Source organism: Oncorhynchus gorbuscha, unplaced genomic scaffold, assembly GCF_021184085.1.
Source record: "Oncorhynchus gorbuscha isolate QuinsamMale2020 ecotype Even-year unplaced genomic scaffold, OgorEven_v1.0 Un_scaffold_1368, whole genome shotgun sequence".
Taxonomy (NCBI): domain Eukaryota; kingdom Metazoa; phylum Chordata; class Actinopteri; order Salmoniformes; family Salmonidae; genus Oncorhynchus; species Oncorhynchus gorbuscha.
The window spans coordinates 49,119-67,212 of NW_025746162.1; the positions used below are offsets into that span (position 1 = coordinate 49,119).

At 46.6% G+C, this 18,094-nt stretch overlaps 1 long non-coding RNA gene across 1 annotated transcript; it reads left to right on the forward strand.

Annotated features, from left to right (window-relative positions):
• On the forward strand, positions 1-1,378 carry LOC124022391. The gene is made up of 3 exons (XR_006836375.1): positions 1-15; positions 356-396; positions 950-1,378. It is a non-coding gene; the product is annotated as an uncharacterized LOC124022391 (long non-coding RNA).
• Positions 1,379-18,094: the final 16,716 nt, after the last annotated feature.

Genomic DNA, 18,094 nt, shown 5'->3' on the forward strand with positions numbered 1-18,094 from the left:
ACGCCTGCGACAGAGGTGAGGGAGGGAGGGAGGGAGGGAGGGAGGGAGGGAGGGAGGGAGGGAGGGAGGGAGGGGAGGGAGGGAGGGGGAGGGAGGGAGGGAGGGAGGGAGGGAGGGAGGGAGGGAGGGGGGAGGGGGGACGCCCTGCGACAGAGGTGAGGGAGGGAGGGAGGGAGAGAGGGGGAGGAGGGAGGGAGGGAGAGAGGGGGGAGGGAGGGAGGGAGGGAGAGAGGGAGGGTCTCCACATCGGTCTCACTGTCTGTCTGTTCATCTGTCTGTCTGCTCTAACTCTCTGCTTTCTGTCAGTGTTTTAACTGTCTGTCTGCTCTAACTTTATGCTGTCTGTCTGCCCCAGCCTCCTCTGATCCACCGCCCCCCGGCAGAGGGGTCACGCAGGTGAGATTCTCAGGGTCAGAGGTCAGAGGTCAGCCCTCTCTGCCCCGCCACCCCCTCTCCTTAACCCATCCTCCTCCACAGCCAATCACATTGGAGAGCTTCCGTTCCACATGAGCTTGTTTCAACCTCAGCCACCAGCTCTCTCCTTTCACACTCTTCCTTCCTTGTTCCTTCGTTATCTCCCTCCCTCCTTCCTTCCTTCCTTCCTTCCTTCCTTCCTCCATCACTCCACACCTCTCATCCCTCTCTCTCTCTCTCCCTCCCTCCCTCCCTCCATCCATCCGTCCATCCATCCACACCTCCTCTCTTCTCTCCCTCTCCCTCTCTCTCTCTCTCTCTCTCTCTCTCTTTCTCTCTCTCCTCTCTCTCTCTCTCTCTCTCTTTCTCTCTCTCTCTCTCTCTCTCTCTCTCTCTCTCTCTCTCTGTCTCTCTCTCTCTCTTTCTCTCTCTCTCTCTCTCTCTCTCTCTCTCTCTCTCTCTCTCTTTCTCTCTCCCTCTCTCTCTCTCTCTCTCTCTCTCCCTCTAAACCCTTCTTCTCTCTCTTCCCCTGTAGAGGTGGTCTGTCGAGGGGAACGGCTCCGAGCTGTCTACCAGCTCCAGAGGGGCTATTCGGCGTGTGAAACCCAGGAGAAGGTCTCCCGTCTAGAGTGCCGTGGCTCCTGTCTGGAGGGGGCTGAAGGGGGGGGCGGGAGCGGCTGCTGCTCCCCTTTACGTTCCAAACGCAGGAAATACACCTTCCACTGCACCGACGGCTCCTCCTTCGTACAGGAAGTGGAGAAGGTGGTGAAGTGCGGCTGTACAAAGTGTCCTCCCTCGTAAAACGTCACCTCCTTTACCCTGGGATGAAAGGTTCCGCTTCCTGTTCCTGCTCCTGTCTCTCTCTGGAAGGAAACCCATCCCTCTCTCCTCCTCTGACCTCATCCCTCTCTCCTCCTCTGACCTCATCCCCTTCTTCTCTTCCAACCTCATCCCCCTTTCCTCCTCTGACCTCATCCCTCTCTCCTCCTCTGACCTCATCCCTTTCTCCTCCTCTGACCTCATCCCTCTCTCCTCCTCTGACCTCATCCCTCTCTCCTCCTCTGACCTCATCCCCTTCTTCTCGTCCGACCTCATCCCCCTCTCCTCCTCTGACCTCATCCCTCTCTCCTCCTCTGACCTCATCCCTCTCTCCTCCTGACCTCATCCCTCTCTCCTCCTCTGACCTCATCCCTCTCTCCTCCTCTGACCTCGTCCCCCTCTTCTCCTCCGACCTCATCCCCCTCTCCTCCTCCGAACTCATCCCCCTCTCCTCCTCCGACCTCATCCCCCTCTCCTCCTCCGACCTCATCCCCCTCTCCTCCTCCAACCTCATCCCCCTCTCCTCCTCCGACCTCATCCTTCTCCTCCAACCTCATCCCTCTCTCCTCCTCTGACCTCATCCCCCTCTCCTCCTCCGACCTCATCCCTCTCTCCTCCTCCGAACACATCCCCCTCTCCTCCTCCAACCTCATCCCCTCTCCTCCTCCGACCTCATCCCCCTCTCCTCCTCTGACCTCATCCCCCTCTCCTCATCCGACCTCATCCCCCTCTCCTCCTCAGACCTCATCCCCCTCTCCTCCTCTGACCTTATCCCACTCCCCTCTCCTCGTCCGACCTCATCCCCCTCTCTTCTCCTCCTCCGACATCATCCCCCTCTCCTCCTCTGACCTCATCGCCCTCTCCTCCTCTGACCTCATCCCCCTCTCCTCCTCCGACCTCATCCCCCTCTCTTCTCCTCCTCCGAACTCATCCCCCTCTCCTCCTCCGACCTCATCCCCCACCTCCTCCGACCTTATCCACCTCTCCTCCTCCGACCTCATCCCCCACCTCCTCCGACCTCATCCCTCTTCTTTTTGTAAACCCCCCCCCCCCAAAAAGTCAAGACAAAACAAAGAAAAACTCCAACAACTGAAATATATCCAGCGCTGGACTGTGGGCTCACTGCCTCAGAGGAATTATATTGTAAAATACATACTCATTTTTATTATCAAGCGGAGAAAAAAAGACTTAAAAACTCAACAAGACTTCTGTTCCTTCTTTTCCGTTTTGGCACGGTGACTCATGATGACGAGCGGTGTTCCCCACTGACGGACGAACACTTCCTGTTGTGTACTTCCTGTTTCCTGTGTTGTAGGAGTCCCTCTATTAACCGTAGTACTACACAATCACCACTAGGTGGAGGTGTTCTGGTCTCAGGTCAGGGGGGGAGACGGAGGGAACCCTTTCATCCACACACTCTCTCTCACACACACACACACACACACACACACACACACACACACACACACACACACACACACACACACACACACACACACACACACACACACACGTAGATGGTGTAGTTTTGTTAAGGTAGTAATTAGGTTAAACCCCTCAGTGCCTCCTCTCCTGTGACAACCTGTCTGACCCATGTACCTGCCTGACTCTTTAAATATATATTAATTTATATTTGTCTCTCTTATTTTTGTCTTAAAAGGCAGTGAAAGATTGACGAGATTGACTAACAACATATCGTGTCCTAATTTTTGTTTTGTTTTTTGGGGGGGGGGTTGGAGAAGTCTTTGATGTTGTTTTGACCACTGAGTAAAACTATCGTGTTTTAATTTTATTTTTTTTGTTTGGCCAGAAGACTTAGTTACATTTTGAATCTTCCAAAACAAATGTGACATTGTGATTGAGGACATTGTTGTGTATTTCTGTGGCCATGTTTTCTCAGACTTTGTATTGTGCCATGATGATGATGATGATGATGATGATGATGAAGAGTAATAAGAAGTGTTCCTTTATCTGACGTTTATTAGATAGATTCCTCCCTCCCTCCCTTCCTTGATCCTAGACATGTTGATGGTGTAGATTACACCACCTGATCCTAGACATGTTGATGGTTTAGATTACACCACCTGATCCTAGACATGTTGATGGTGTAGATTACACCACCTGATCCTAGACATGTTGATGGTGTAGATTACACCACCTGATCCTAGACATGTTGATGGTGTAGATTACATCACCTGATCCTAGATATGTTGATGGTGTAGATTACAAAACCACCTGATCCTAGACATGTTGATGGTGTAGATTACAACACCACCTGATCCTAGACATGTTGATGGTGTAGATTACATCACCTGATCCTAGATATGTTAATGGTGTAGATTACAACACCACCTGATCCTAGACATGTTGATGGTGTAGATTACATCACCTGATCCTAGACATGTTGATGGTGTAGATTATTACATGTTGATGGTGTAGATTACACCACCTGATCCTAGACATGTTGATGGTTTAGATTACAACACCTGATCCTAGACATGTTGATGGTGTAGATTACATCACCTGATCCTAGACATGTTGATGGTTTAGATTACAACACCACCTGATCCTAGACATGTTGATGGTTTAGATTACACCACCTGATCCTAGACATGTTGATGGTGTAGATTACAACACCTGATCCTAGACATGTTGATGGTGTACATTACAACACCACCTGATCCTAGACATGTTGATGGTTTAGATTACACCACCTGATCCTAGACATGTTGATGGTGTAGATTACAACACCTGATCCTAGACATGTTGATGGTGTAGATTACACCACCTGATCCTAGACATGTTGATGGTGTAGATTACAACACCACCTGATCCTAGACATGTTGATGGTTTAGATTACAACACCTGATCCTAGACATGTTGATGGTGTAGATTACACCACCACCTGATCCTAGACATGTTGATTACAACACCTGATCCTAGACATGTTGATGGTGCAGATTACACCACCTGATCCTAGATATGTTGATGGTGTAGATTACATCACCTGATCCTAGACATGTTGATGGTGTAGATTACAACACCACCTGATCCTAGACATGTTGATGGTGTAGATTACATCACCACCTGATCCTAGACATGTTGATCCTGGTCCTAGACATGTTGATGGTGTAGATTACACCACCACCTGATCCTAGATGGTGTAGATTACATCACCTGATCCTGACATGGATGTGTAGATTACACCACCTGATCCTAGACATGTTGATGGTGTAGATTACATCACCACCTGATCCTAGACATGTTGATGGTGTAGATTACACCACCTGATCCTAGACATGTTGATGGTGTAGATTACACCACCTGATCCTAGACATGTTGATGGTGTAGATTACATCACCTGATCCTAGACATGTTGATGGTGTAGATTACACCACCTGATCCTAGACATGTTGATTACAACACCACCTGATCCTAGACAGGTTGATGGTGTAGATTACACCACCTGATCCTAGACATGTTGATGGTGTAGATTACACCACCTGATCCTAGACATGTTGATGGTGTAGATTACACCACCTGATTACATGGTTTCCACCACCTGATCCTAGACATGTTGATGGTGTAGATTAGATCCTAGACATGTTGATGGTTTAGATTACAACACCACCTGATCCTAGACATGTTGATGGTTTAGATTACACCACCTGATCCTAGACATGTTGATGGTTTAGATTACACCACCTGATCCTAGACATGTTGATGGTGTAGATTACACCACCACCTGATCCTAGACATGTTGATGGTGTAGATTACATCACCTGATCCTAGATATGTTGATGGTGTAGATTACAACACCACCTGATCCTAGACATGTTGATGGTATAGATTACAACACCTGATCCTAGACATGTTGATGGTTTAGATTACATCACCTGATCCTAGACATGTTGATGGTGTAGATTACACCACCTGATCCTAGACATGTTGATGGTTTAGATTACATGATCCTAGACATGTTGATGGTTTAGATTACACCACCTGATCCTAGACATGTTGATGGTTTAGATTACACCACCTGATCCTAGACATGTTGATGGTTTAGATTACACCACCTGATCCTAGACATGTTGATGGTGTAGATTACATCACCTGATCCTAGATATGTTGATGGTGTAGATTACAACACCACCTGATCCTAGACATGTTGATGGTGTAGATTACACCCACCTGATCCTAGACATGTTGATGGTGTAGATTACATCACCTGATCCTAGACATGTTGATGGTGTAGATTACATCACCTGATCCTAGATATGTTGATGGTGTAGATTACATCACCTGATCCTAGACATGTTGATGGTGTAGATTACAACACCACCTGATCCTAGACATGTTGATGGTGTAGATTACATCACCACCTGATCCTAGACATGTTGATGGTGTAGATTACACCACCTGGTCCTAGACATGTTGATGGTGTAGATTACACCACCACCTGATCCTAGACATGTTGATGGTTGATGGTTTAGATTACATCCACCTGATCCTAGACATGTTGATGGTTTCCTAGATTAGATTACACCTGATCCTAGACATGTTGATAGTGTAGATTACATCACCTGATCCTAGACATGTTGATGGTGTAGATTACACCACCTGATCCTAGACATGTTGATGGTGTAGATTACACCACCACCTGATCCTAGACATGTTGATGGTGTAGATTACATCACCTGATCCTAGACATGTTGATGGTGTAGATTACACCACCTGATCCTAGACATGTTGATGGTGTAGATTACACCACCTGATCCTACACATGTTGATGATCCTAGACATGTTGATGGTAGATTACACCACCTGATCCTAGACATGTTGATGGTTTAGATTACACCACCTGATCCTAGACATGTTGATGGTTTATGTTGATGGATGGTGTAGATTACACCACCTGATCCTAGACATGTTGATGGTTTAGATTACACCACCTGATCCTAGACATGTTGATGGTTTAGATTACACCACCTGATCCTAGACATGTTGATGGTTTAGATTACACCACCTGATCCTAGACATGTTGATGGTGTAGATTACACCACCTGATCCTAGATGTTGATGGTGTAGATTACTACCTGATCCTAGACATGTTGATGGTGTAGATTACATCACCTGATCCTAGATATGTTGATGGTGTAGATTACAAAACCACCTGATCCTAGACATGTTGATGGTGTAGATTACAACACCACCTGATCCTAGACATGTTGATGGTGTAGATTACATCACCTGATCCTAGATATGTTAATGGTGTAGATTACAACACCACCTGATCCTAGACATGTTGATGGTGTAGATTACATCACCTGATCCTAGACATGTTGATGACATGATCCTGACATGTTGATGGTCCTAGATTTGATGGTTTAGATTACACCACCTGATCCTAGACATGTTGATGGTTTAGATTACACCACCTGATCCTAGACATGTTGATGGTTTAGATTACATCACCTGATCCTAGACATGTTGATGGTTTAGATTACAACACCACCTGATCCTACACCACCTGATCCTAGACATGTTGATGGTGTAGATTACAACACCTGATGTAGATTACACCACCTGATCCTAGACATGTTGATGGTTAGATTACACCACCTGATCCTAGACATGTTGATGGTGTAGATTACAACACCTGATCCTAGACATGTTGATGGTGTAGATTACACCTGATCCTAGACATGTTGATGGTGTAGATTACACCACCTGATCCTAGACATGTTGATGGTTTAGATTACACCACCTGATCCTAGACATGTTGATGGTGTAGATTACACACCACCTGATCCTAGACATGTTGATGGTGTAGATTACATGTTGATGGTGCAGATTACACCACCTGATCCTAGATATGTTGATGGTGTAGATTACAACATCACCTGATCCTAGACATGTTGATGGTGTAGATTATGGTGTAGATTACATCCTACCACCTGATCCTAGACATGTTGATGGTGTAGATTACATCACCTGATCCTAGACATGTTGATGGTGTAGATTACACCACCTGATCCTAGACATGTTGATGAGATTACACCACCACCTGACCTGATCCTAGACATGTTGATGGTGTAGATTAGATTACATGTTGATGGTGTAGATTACACCACCTGATCCTAGACATGTTGATTACAACACCACCTGATCCTAGACCATACCTGATCCTAGACATGTTGATGGTGTAGATTACACCACCTGATCCTAGACATGTTGATGGTTTAGATTACACCACCTGATCCTAGACATGTTGATGGTGTAGATTACACCACCTGATCCTAGACATGTTGATGGTTTAGATTACACCACCTGATCCTAGACATGTTGATGGTTTAGATTACACCACCTGATCCTAGACATGTTGATGGTGTAGATTACATCACCTGATCCTAGACATGTTGATGGTGTAGATTACACACCACCTGATCCTAGACATGTTGATGGTGTAGATTACAACACCACCTGATCCATGTTGATGGTGTAGATTACATCACCTGATCCTAGACATGTTGATGGTGTAGATTACACCACCTGATCCTAGACATGTTGATGGTGTAGATTACACCACCACCTGATCCTAGACATGTTGATGGTGTAGATTACATCATCCTAGACATGTTGATGGTGTAGATTACACCACCTGATCCTAGACATGTTGATGGTGTAGATTACACCACCTGATCCTAGACATGTTGATGGTGTAGATTACATCACCTGATCCTAGACATGTTGATGGTGTAGATTACACCACCACCTGATCCTAGACATGTTGATGGTTAGATTACACCACCTGATCCTAGACATGTTGATGGTGTAGATTACATGATCCTGATGGATGGTTTAGATTACACCACCTGATCCTAGACATGTTGATGGTTTAGATTACACCACCTGATCCTAGACATGTTGATGGTTTAGATTACACCACCTGATCACATGTTGATGGTGTAGATTACACCACCACCTGATCCACCTGATCCTAGACATGTTGATGGTGTAGATTACAACACCACCTGATACATGTTGATGGTATAGATTACACCACCTGATCCTAGACATGTTGATGGTTTAGATTACACCACCTGATCCTAGACATGTTGATGGTTGACATGTTGATGGTTTAGATTACACCACCTGATCCTAGACATGTTGATGGTTTAGATTACACACCTGATCCTAGACATGTTGATGGTTTAGATTACACCACCTGATCCTAGACATGTTGATGGTGTAGATTACATCACCTGATCCTAGATATGTTGATGGTGTAGATTACAACACCACCTGATCCTAGACATGTTGATGGTGTAGATTACAACACCACCTGATCCTAGACATGTTGATGGTGTAGATTACATCACCTGATCCTAGACATGTTGATGGTGTAGATTACATCACCTGATCCTAGACATGTTGATGGTGTAGATTACATCACCTGATCCTAGATATGTTGATGGTGTAGATTACAACACCACCTGATCCTAGACATGTTGATGGTGTAGATTACACCACCTGATCCTAGACATGTTGATGGTGTAGATTACACCACCTGATCCTAGACATGTTGATGGTTTAGATTACACCACCACCTGATCCTAGACATGTTGATGGTGTAGATTACACCACCTGATCCTAGACATGTTGATGGTTTAGATTACATCACCTGATCCTAGACATGTTGATGGTGTAGATTACATCACCTGATCCTAGACATGTTGATGGTGTTTACACCACCTGATCCTAGACATGTTGATGGTGCAGATTACACCACCTGATCCTGACATGTTGATGGTGTAGATTACCTGATCCTAGACATGTTGATGGTGTAGATTACACCACCTGATCCTAGACATGTTGATGGTGTAGATTACACCACCACCTGATCCTAGACATGTTGATGGTGTAGATTACATCACCTGATCCTAGACATGTTGATGGTGTAGATTACATCACCTGATCCTAGACATGTTGATGGTGTAGATTACACCACCTGATCCTAGACATGTTGATGGTGTAGATTACACCACCTGATCCTAGACATGTTGATGGTGTAGATTAGACATGTTGATGGTTTAGATTACACACCTGATCCTAGACATGTTGATGGTTTAGATTACACCACCTGATCCTAGACATGTTGATGGTGTAGATTACATCACCTGATCCTAGACATGTTGATGGTTTAGATTACACCACCTGATCCTAGACATGTTGATGGTGTAGATTAGATCCTAGACATGTTGATGGTTTAGATTACACCACCTGATCCTAGACATGTTGATGGTTTAGATTACACCACCTGATCCTAGACATGTTGATGGTGTAGATTACACCACCTGATCCTAGACATGTTGATGGTGATTAGATTACATTACACCTGATCCTAGACATGTTGATGTTGATGGTTTGAGATTACATGTTGATGGTGTAGATTACACCACCTGATCCTAGACATGTTGATGGTTTAGATTACACCACCTGATCCTAGACATGTTGATGGTTTAGATTACACCACCTGATCCTAGACATGTTGATGGTGTAGATTACACCACCTGATCCTAGACATGTTGATGGTGTAGATTACATCACCTGATCCTAGATATGTTGATGGTGTAGATTACAACACCACCTGATCCTAGACATGTTGATGGTATGATTACAAAACCTGATCCTAGACATGTTGATGGTTTAGATTACATCACCTGATCCTAGACATGTTGATGGTGTAGATTACACCACCTGATCCTAGACATGTTGATGGTTTAGATTACACCACCTGATCCTAGACATGTTGATGGTTTAGATTACACCACCTGATCCTAGACATGTTGATGGTTTAGATTACATCACCTGATCCTAGACATGTTGATGGTTTAGATTACACCACCTGATCCTAGACATGTTGATGGTTTAGATTACACCACCTGATCCTAGACATGTTGATGGTGTAGATTACATCACCTGATCCTAGACATGTTGATGGTGTAGATTACAACCCACCTGATCCTAGACATGTTGATGGTGTAGATTACACCACCTGATCCTAGACATGTTGATGGTGTAGATTACATCACCTGATCCTAGACATGTTGATGGTGTAGATTACAACACCACCTGATCCTAGACATGTTGATGGTGTAGATTACATCACCTGATCCTAGACATGATCCTAGACATGTTGATGGTGTAGATTACAACACCTGATCCTAGACATGTTGATGGTGTAGATTACAACACCTGATCCTAGACATGATTGATGGATGGTGTAGATTACATCACCTGATCCTAGACATGTTGATGGTGTAGATTACAACACACCTGATCCTAGACATGTTGATGGTGTAGATTACACACCTGATCCTAGACATGTTGATGGTGTAGATTACAACACCTGATCCTAGATGTTGATGGTGTAGATTACAACACCACCTGATCCTAGACATGTTGATGGTGTAGATTACAACACCTGATCCTAGACATGTTGATGGTGTAGATTACAGACACCACCCTGATCCTAGATGTTGATGGTGTAGATTACAACACCTGATCCTAGACATGTTGATGGTGTAGATTACAACACCTGATCCTAGACATGTTGATGGTGTAGATTACATCACCTGATCCTAGACATGTTGATGGTGTAGATTACATCACCTGATCCTAGACATGTTGATGGTGTAGATTACAACACCTGATCCTAGACATGTTGATGGTGTAGATTACATCACCTGATCCTAGACATGTTGATGGTGTAGATTACAACACCTGATCCTAGACATGTTGATGGTGTAGATTACACCACCTGATCCTAGACATGTTGATGGTGTAGATTACAACACCACCTGATCCTAGACATGTTGATGGTGTAGATTACAACACCACCTGATCCTAGACATGTTGATGGTTTAGATTACATCACCTGATCCTAGACATGTTGATGGTGTAGATTACAACACCTGATCCTAGACATGTTGATGGTGTAGATTACACCACCTGATCCTAGACATGTTGATGGTGTAGATTACAACACCACCTGATCCTAGACATGTTGATGGTGTAGATTACAACACCACCTGATCCTAGACATGTTGATGGTGTAGATTACAACACCACCTGATCCTAGACATGTTGATGGTGTAGATTACATCACCTGATCCTAGAACCGTTTATAACTTTTTAACCAATTTCTGCTTAAAAATAAAACTGTGACTTTTTTCTAAATGAAACTACTTTGTTAGCCACCCGATGTTACTATGACGATGTTTAACGTGTTGCTGCTAAGGTTTTGTACCGTAGACTTGGATCCTGATCTGGATGGATCGTAGTACTTCCTGTCCCTCAGTAGGGACTTCCTCCTTGTGTAACAGATAAATATGTCCCCCCCCCCCTCTTCCTCTGTGCGTTGTGCTTTATCCCCCCCCCCCGGAGACTGTTTATTAAACAACAATATTTACCTCCAGACTCAGCATGTTACTTTCTGTACCAAATGTTTACCCCTGGACTACACTAGACTACACTAGACTACACTAGACTATTGGGACGCAGCCCTAGACAACACTAGAAACTATTGGGACTCACTAGACTACACTAGACTACACTAGAGACTATTGAGACTCACTAGACTACACTAGACTATTGGGACGCAGCCCTAGACAACACTAGACTATAGAGACTCATCCCTAGACTACACTGGACTATAGACACTCATCCCTAGACTACACTAGACTATTGAGACGCAGCCCTAGACAACACTAGACTATAGAGACTCACTAGACTATTGGGACGCAGACCTAGACAACACTAGACTATAGAGACTCACCCCTAGACTACACTAGACTACACTAGACTATTGGGACACAGCCCTAGACAACACTAGACTATAGAGACTCACCCCTAGACTACACTAGACTACACTAGACTACACTAGACTATTGGGACGCAGCCCTAGACAATACTAGACTATTGAGACTCACCCCTAGACTACACTAGAGACTATTGGGACTCACCCTTAGACTACACTAGACTATTGGGACTCACCCTTAGACTACACTAGACTATTGGGACTCACCCCTAGACTACACTAGACTATAGAGACTCACCCCTAGGCTACACTAGACTATAGAGACTCACCCCTAGACTTCACTAGACTATAGAGACTCTCCCCTAGACTACACTAGAGACGAATGAGACTCACCCCTAGACTATACTAGACTATTGAGACTCACCCTTAGACTACACTAGAGACTAATGAGACTCACCCTAGGCTACACTAGAGACTATTGAGACTCACCACTAGACTACAATAGACTAATGAGACACACCCCTAGACTAGACTATTGAGACTCACCCCTAGACTAGACTAGAGACGAATGACACTCACCCCTAGACTACACTAGACTATTGGGACGCAGCCCTAGACTACACTAGAGACTATTGAGACTCACCCCTGGACTACACTAGAGACTATTGAGACTCACCCCTAGACTACACTAGACTAATGAGACTCACCCCTAGACTAGACTATTGAGACTCAACCATAGACTACACTAGACTATTGAGACTCACCCATAGACTACACTAGACTATTGAGACTCACCCATAGACTACACTAGACTATTGAGACTCACCCATAGACTACACTTGACTATTGAGACTCGCCCCTAGACTACACTAGACTATTGAGACTCACCCCTAGACTACACTAGAGACTATTGAGACTCACCCCTAGACTACACTAGAGACTATTGAGACTCACCCCTAGACTATTGATACTCACCCCTAGACTACACTAGAGACTATAGAGACTCACCCCTAGACTACACTAGAGACTATAGAGACTCACCCCTAGACAACACTAGACTATTGAGACTCACCCCTAGACTACACCAGACTATTGAGACTCGCCCCTAGACTATAGAGAAACAACCCTAAACTATTGAGACTCACCCCTAGACTAGACTATTGAGACTCGCCCCTAGACTATAGACTCAACCCTAGACTATTGAGACTCACCCCTAGACTACACTAGAGACTAATGAGACTCACCCCTAGACTACACTAGAGACTATTGAGACTCACTCCTAGACTACACTCGAGACTATTGAGACTCACCCCTAGACTACACTCGAGACTATTGAGACTCACCCCTAGACTAGACTATTGAGACTCACCCCTAGACTACACTAGAGACTATTGAGACTCACCCCTAGACTACACTAGAGACTATAGAGACTCACCCCTAGACTACACTAGAGACTATAGAGACTCACCCCTAGACTACACTAGAGACTCACCCCTAGACTACACTAGACTATAGAGACTCACCCCTAGACTACACTAGAGACTATAGAGACTCACCCCTAGACTACACTAGAGACTCACCCCTAGACTATAGAGACTCACCCCTAGACTACACTAGACTATAGAGACTCACCCCTAGACTAGACTATTGAGACTCACCCCTAGACTATAGAGACTCACCCCTAGACTATAGAGACTCACCCCTAGACTATAGAGACTCACCCCTAGACTACACTAGACTATAGAGACTCACCCCTAGACTAGACTAGAGACGCAGACAAAGAAAAACACGTTTTAAATGTAACCAGATCAATGAATGGATGTTTGGTAAGAAAACAAAATAGACCTATTTTTCCACGGGTAAAAGTCCGGTGCTCAGTCCCATCTCCTCCGGAAATCCGTACAGTGTTAGAGGAGTGTGTCAATTCATTAGTAGGCAAGCATCCTCCAAAGACTCCATCCTCCACCTTCGATAGGCCTTTTGAGGAATCACACGTGTATCCTTCCACAGAAAACAGTCCTCCACCTCCTCGATAGCGGCCTTTTGACGAGGAATCACACGTGTATCCTTCCACAGAAAACAGTCCTCCACCTCCTCGATAGCGGCCTTTTGACGAGGAATCACACGTGTATCCTTCCACAGAAAACAGTCCTCCACCTCCTCGATAGCGGCCTTTTGAGGAATCGAGGAATCACACGTGTATCCTTCCACAGAAAACAGTCCTCCACCTCCTCGATAGCGGCCTTTTGACGAGGAATCACACGTGTATCCTTCCACAGAAAACAGTCCTCCACCTCCTCGATAGCGGCCTTTTGACGAGGAATCACACGTGTATCCTTCCACAGAAAACAGTCCTCCACCTCCTCGATAGCGGCCTTTTGACGAGGAATCACACGTGTATCCTTCCACAGAAAACAGTCCTCCACCTCCTCGATAGCGGCCTTTTGACGAGGAATCACACGTGTATCCTTCCACAGAAAACAGTCCTCCACCTCCTCGATAGCGGCCTTTTGACAGGAATCACACGTGTATCCTTCCACAGAAAACAGTCCTCCACCTCCTCGATAGCGGCCTTTTGACGAGGAATCACACGTGTATCCTTCCACAGAAAACAGTCCTCCACCTCCTCGATAGCGGCCTTTTGACGAGGAATCACACGTGTATCCTTCCACAGAAAACAGTCCTCCACCTCCTCGATAGCGGCCTTTTGACGAGGAATCACATCCTTCCACAGAAAACAGTTTGAAAACAGTCCTCCAGGAATCACACGTGTATCCTTCCACAGAAAACAGTCCTCCACCTCCTCGATAGCGGCCTTTTGACGAGGAATCACACGTGTATCCTTCCACAGAAAACAGTCCTCCACCTCCTCGATCACACGTGTATCCTTCCACAGAAAACAGTCCTCCACCTCCTCGATAGCGGCCTTTTGACGAGGAATCACACGTGTATCCTTCCACAGAAAACAGTCCTCCACCTCCTCGATAGCGGCCTTTTGACGAGGAATCACACGTGTATCCTTCCACAGAAAACAGTCCTCCACCTCCTCGATAGCGGCCTTTTGACGAGGAATCACACGTGTATCCTTCCACAGAAAACAGTCCTCCCCTCCTCGATAGCGGCCTTTTGACGAGGAATCACACAGAAAACAGTCCTCCACCTCCTCGTAGTATCCTTCCACAGAAAACAGTCCTCCCCTCCTCGATAGCGGCCTTTTGATCACACGTGTATCCTTCCACAGAAAACAGTCCTCCCCTCCTCGATAGCGGCCTTTTGAGGAATCACACGTGTATCCTTCCACAGAAAACAGTCCTCCCCTCCTCGATAGCGGCCTTTTGACGAGGAATCCACACGAGGAATCACACGTGTATCCTTCCACAGAAAACAGTCCTCCCCTCCTCGATAGCGGCCTTTTGACGAGGAATCACACGTGTAACCTTCCACAGAAAACAGTCCTCCACCTCCTCGATAGCGGCCTTTTGACGAGGAATCACACAAATATCCCCCCCCCAAAAACGGTTGTCATCCTCCATTTTAAGAAACACACCTGTACGACTGTAGATGAAAGTCGAGGGGCCGTATTGGAGATCGTCAAGGCGATCAAGGCAACTGTTCTACGAATCATCATAAATAACCACTCTTTATTGTTTCTAGATCAGTAAGTCAGTAACAATTTACCCATGATGCACTGCGGTTTCGATCCTCTCGGTGCATCTGCAACAGCCTAAAGAAGGACACTAAAAGTGGTTTTCTAAGAGCAAGAATCAGATCTACATGGCAGTCGTCAATGAACATGTATCTAAACTCCCTTAAATCAAACTCAGGAAACTAATATAATATTATGAGTACACACTGTACAGTCAATTAGCGAGAGAGAGCCTCAAATATTACATTTTGTTTGTATATATCAACTTAAATGCCGGCAAATTGGTTCCTGTTTTAAGTCCAATGTTGTGCCTTCTTCACCACGGTGTCTGTGAGGGTGGACCATTTCAGTTTGTCCATGATGTGTACGCCGAGAAACTTAAAACTTACTACCCTCTCCACTACTGTTCCATCGATGTGGATGGGGAGGGTGGGGTGCTCCCTCTGCTGTCCCGTCGATGTGGATGGGGAGGGTGGGGTGCTCCCTCTACTGTCCCGTCGATGTGGATGGGGAGGGTGGGGTGCTCCCTCTACTGTCCCGTCGATGTGGATGGGGAGGGTGGGGTGCTCCCTCTACTGTCCCGTCGATGTGGATGGGGAGGGTGGGGTGCTCCCTCTGCTGTCCCGTCGATGTGGATGGGGAGGGTGGGGGTGCTCCCTCTGCTGTCCCGTCGATGTGGATGGGGGGGTGGGGTGCTCCCTCTGCTGTCCCGTCGATGTGGGTGGGGGGTGGGTGCTCCCTCTGCTGTCCCGTCGATGTGGGGGGGAGGGTGCTCCCTCTGCTGTCCCGTCGATGTGGATGGGGAGGGTGGGGTGCTCCCTCTGCTGTCCCGTCGATGTGGATGGGGAGGGTGCTCCCTCTGCTGTCCCGTCGATGTGGATAGGGAGGGTGGGGGTTGCTCCCTCTGCTGTCCCGTCGATGTGGATAGGGAGGGTGGGGGGTGCTCCCACTACTGTCCCGTCGATGTGGATAGGGAGGGTGGGGGGTGCTCCCACTACTGTCCCGTCGATGTGGATAGGGAGGGTGGGGGGTTGCTCCCTCTGCTGTCCCGTCGATGTGGATGGGGAGGGTGGGGTGCTCCCTCTGCTGTCCCATCGATGTGGATAGGGGGGGTGCTCCCTCTGCTGTCCCGTCGATGTGGATGGGGAGGGTGGGGTGCTCCCTCTGCTGTTTCCTGAAGTCCACAATCGTCTCCTTTGTTTTGTTGACGTTGAGTGAGAGGTTGTTTTCCTGACACCACACTCCGAGGGCCCTCACCTCCTCCCTGTAGGCCGTCTCGTCGTTGTTGGTGAAAAAAGCCTACCACTGTTGTGTCGTCCTCAAACTTGATGATTGAGTTGGAGGCGTGCGTGGCCACGCAGTCGTGGGTGGCCACGCAGTCGTGGGTGAACAGGGAGTACAGGAGAGGGCTCAGAACGCACCCTTGTGGGGCCCCAATGTTGAGTCTCTGCGGGGTGGAGATGAATAATGTAGGGTATGTAAACATATAAGGTAGCATTGTTTAAAGTGGCTAGTGATGTATTTACATCATTTCCCATCAATTCCCATTATTAAAGTGGCTGGAGTTGAGTCAGTGTGTTGGCAGCAGCCACTCAATGTTAGTGGTGGCTGTTTAACAGTCTGGTGGCCTTGAGATAGAAGCTGTTTTTCAGTCTCTCGGTCCCAGCTTTGATGCACCTGTACTGACCTCGCCTTCTGGATGGTAGCGGGGTGAACAGGCAGTGGCTCGGGTGGTTGATGTCCTTGATGATCTTTATGGCCTTCCTGTGACATCGGGTGGTGTAGGTGTCCTGGAGGGCAGGTAGTTTGCCCCCGGTGATGCGTTGTGCAGACCTCACTACCCTCTGGAGAGCCTTACGGTTGTGGGCGGAGCAGTTGCCGTACCAGGCGGTGATACAGCCCGACAGGATGCTCTCGATTGTGCATCTGTAGAAGTTTGTGAGTGCTTTTGGTGACAAGCCAAATTTCTTCAGCCTCCTGAGGTTGAAGAGGCGCTGCTGCCCCCCTAGACTAGACTATTGAGACTCACCCCTAGACTATAGAGACTCACCCCTAGACTATAGAGACTCACCCCTAGACTATAGAGACTCACCCCTAGACTACACTAGAATATATAGACTCACCCCTAGACTAGACTAGAGACGCAGACAAAGAAAAACACGTTTTAAATGTAACCAGATCAATGAATGGATGTTTGGTAAGAAAACAAAATAGACCTATTTTTCCACGGGTAAAAGTCCGGTGCTCAGTCCCATCTCCTCCGGAAATCCGTACAGTGTTAGAGGAGTGTGTCAATTCATTAGTAGGCAAGCATCCTCCAAAGACTCCATTTGGCGAGGAATCACACGTGTATCCTTCCACAGAAAACAGTCCTCCCCTCCTCGATAGCGGCC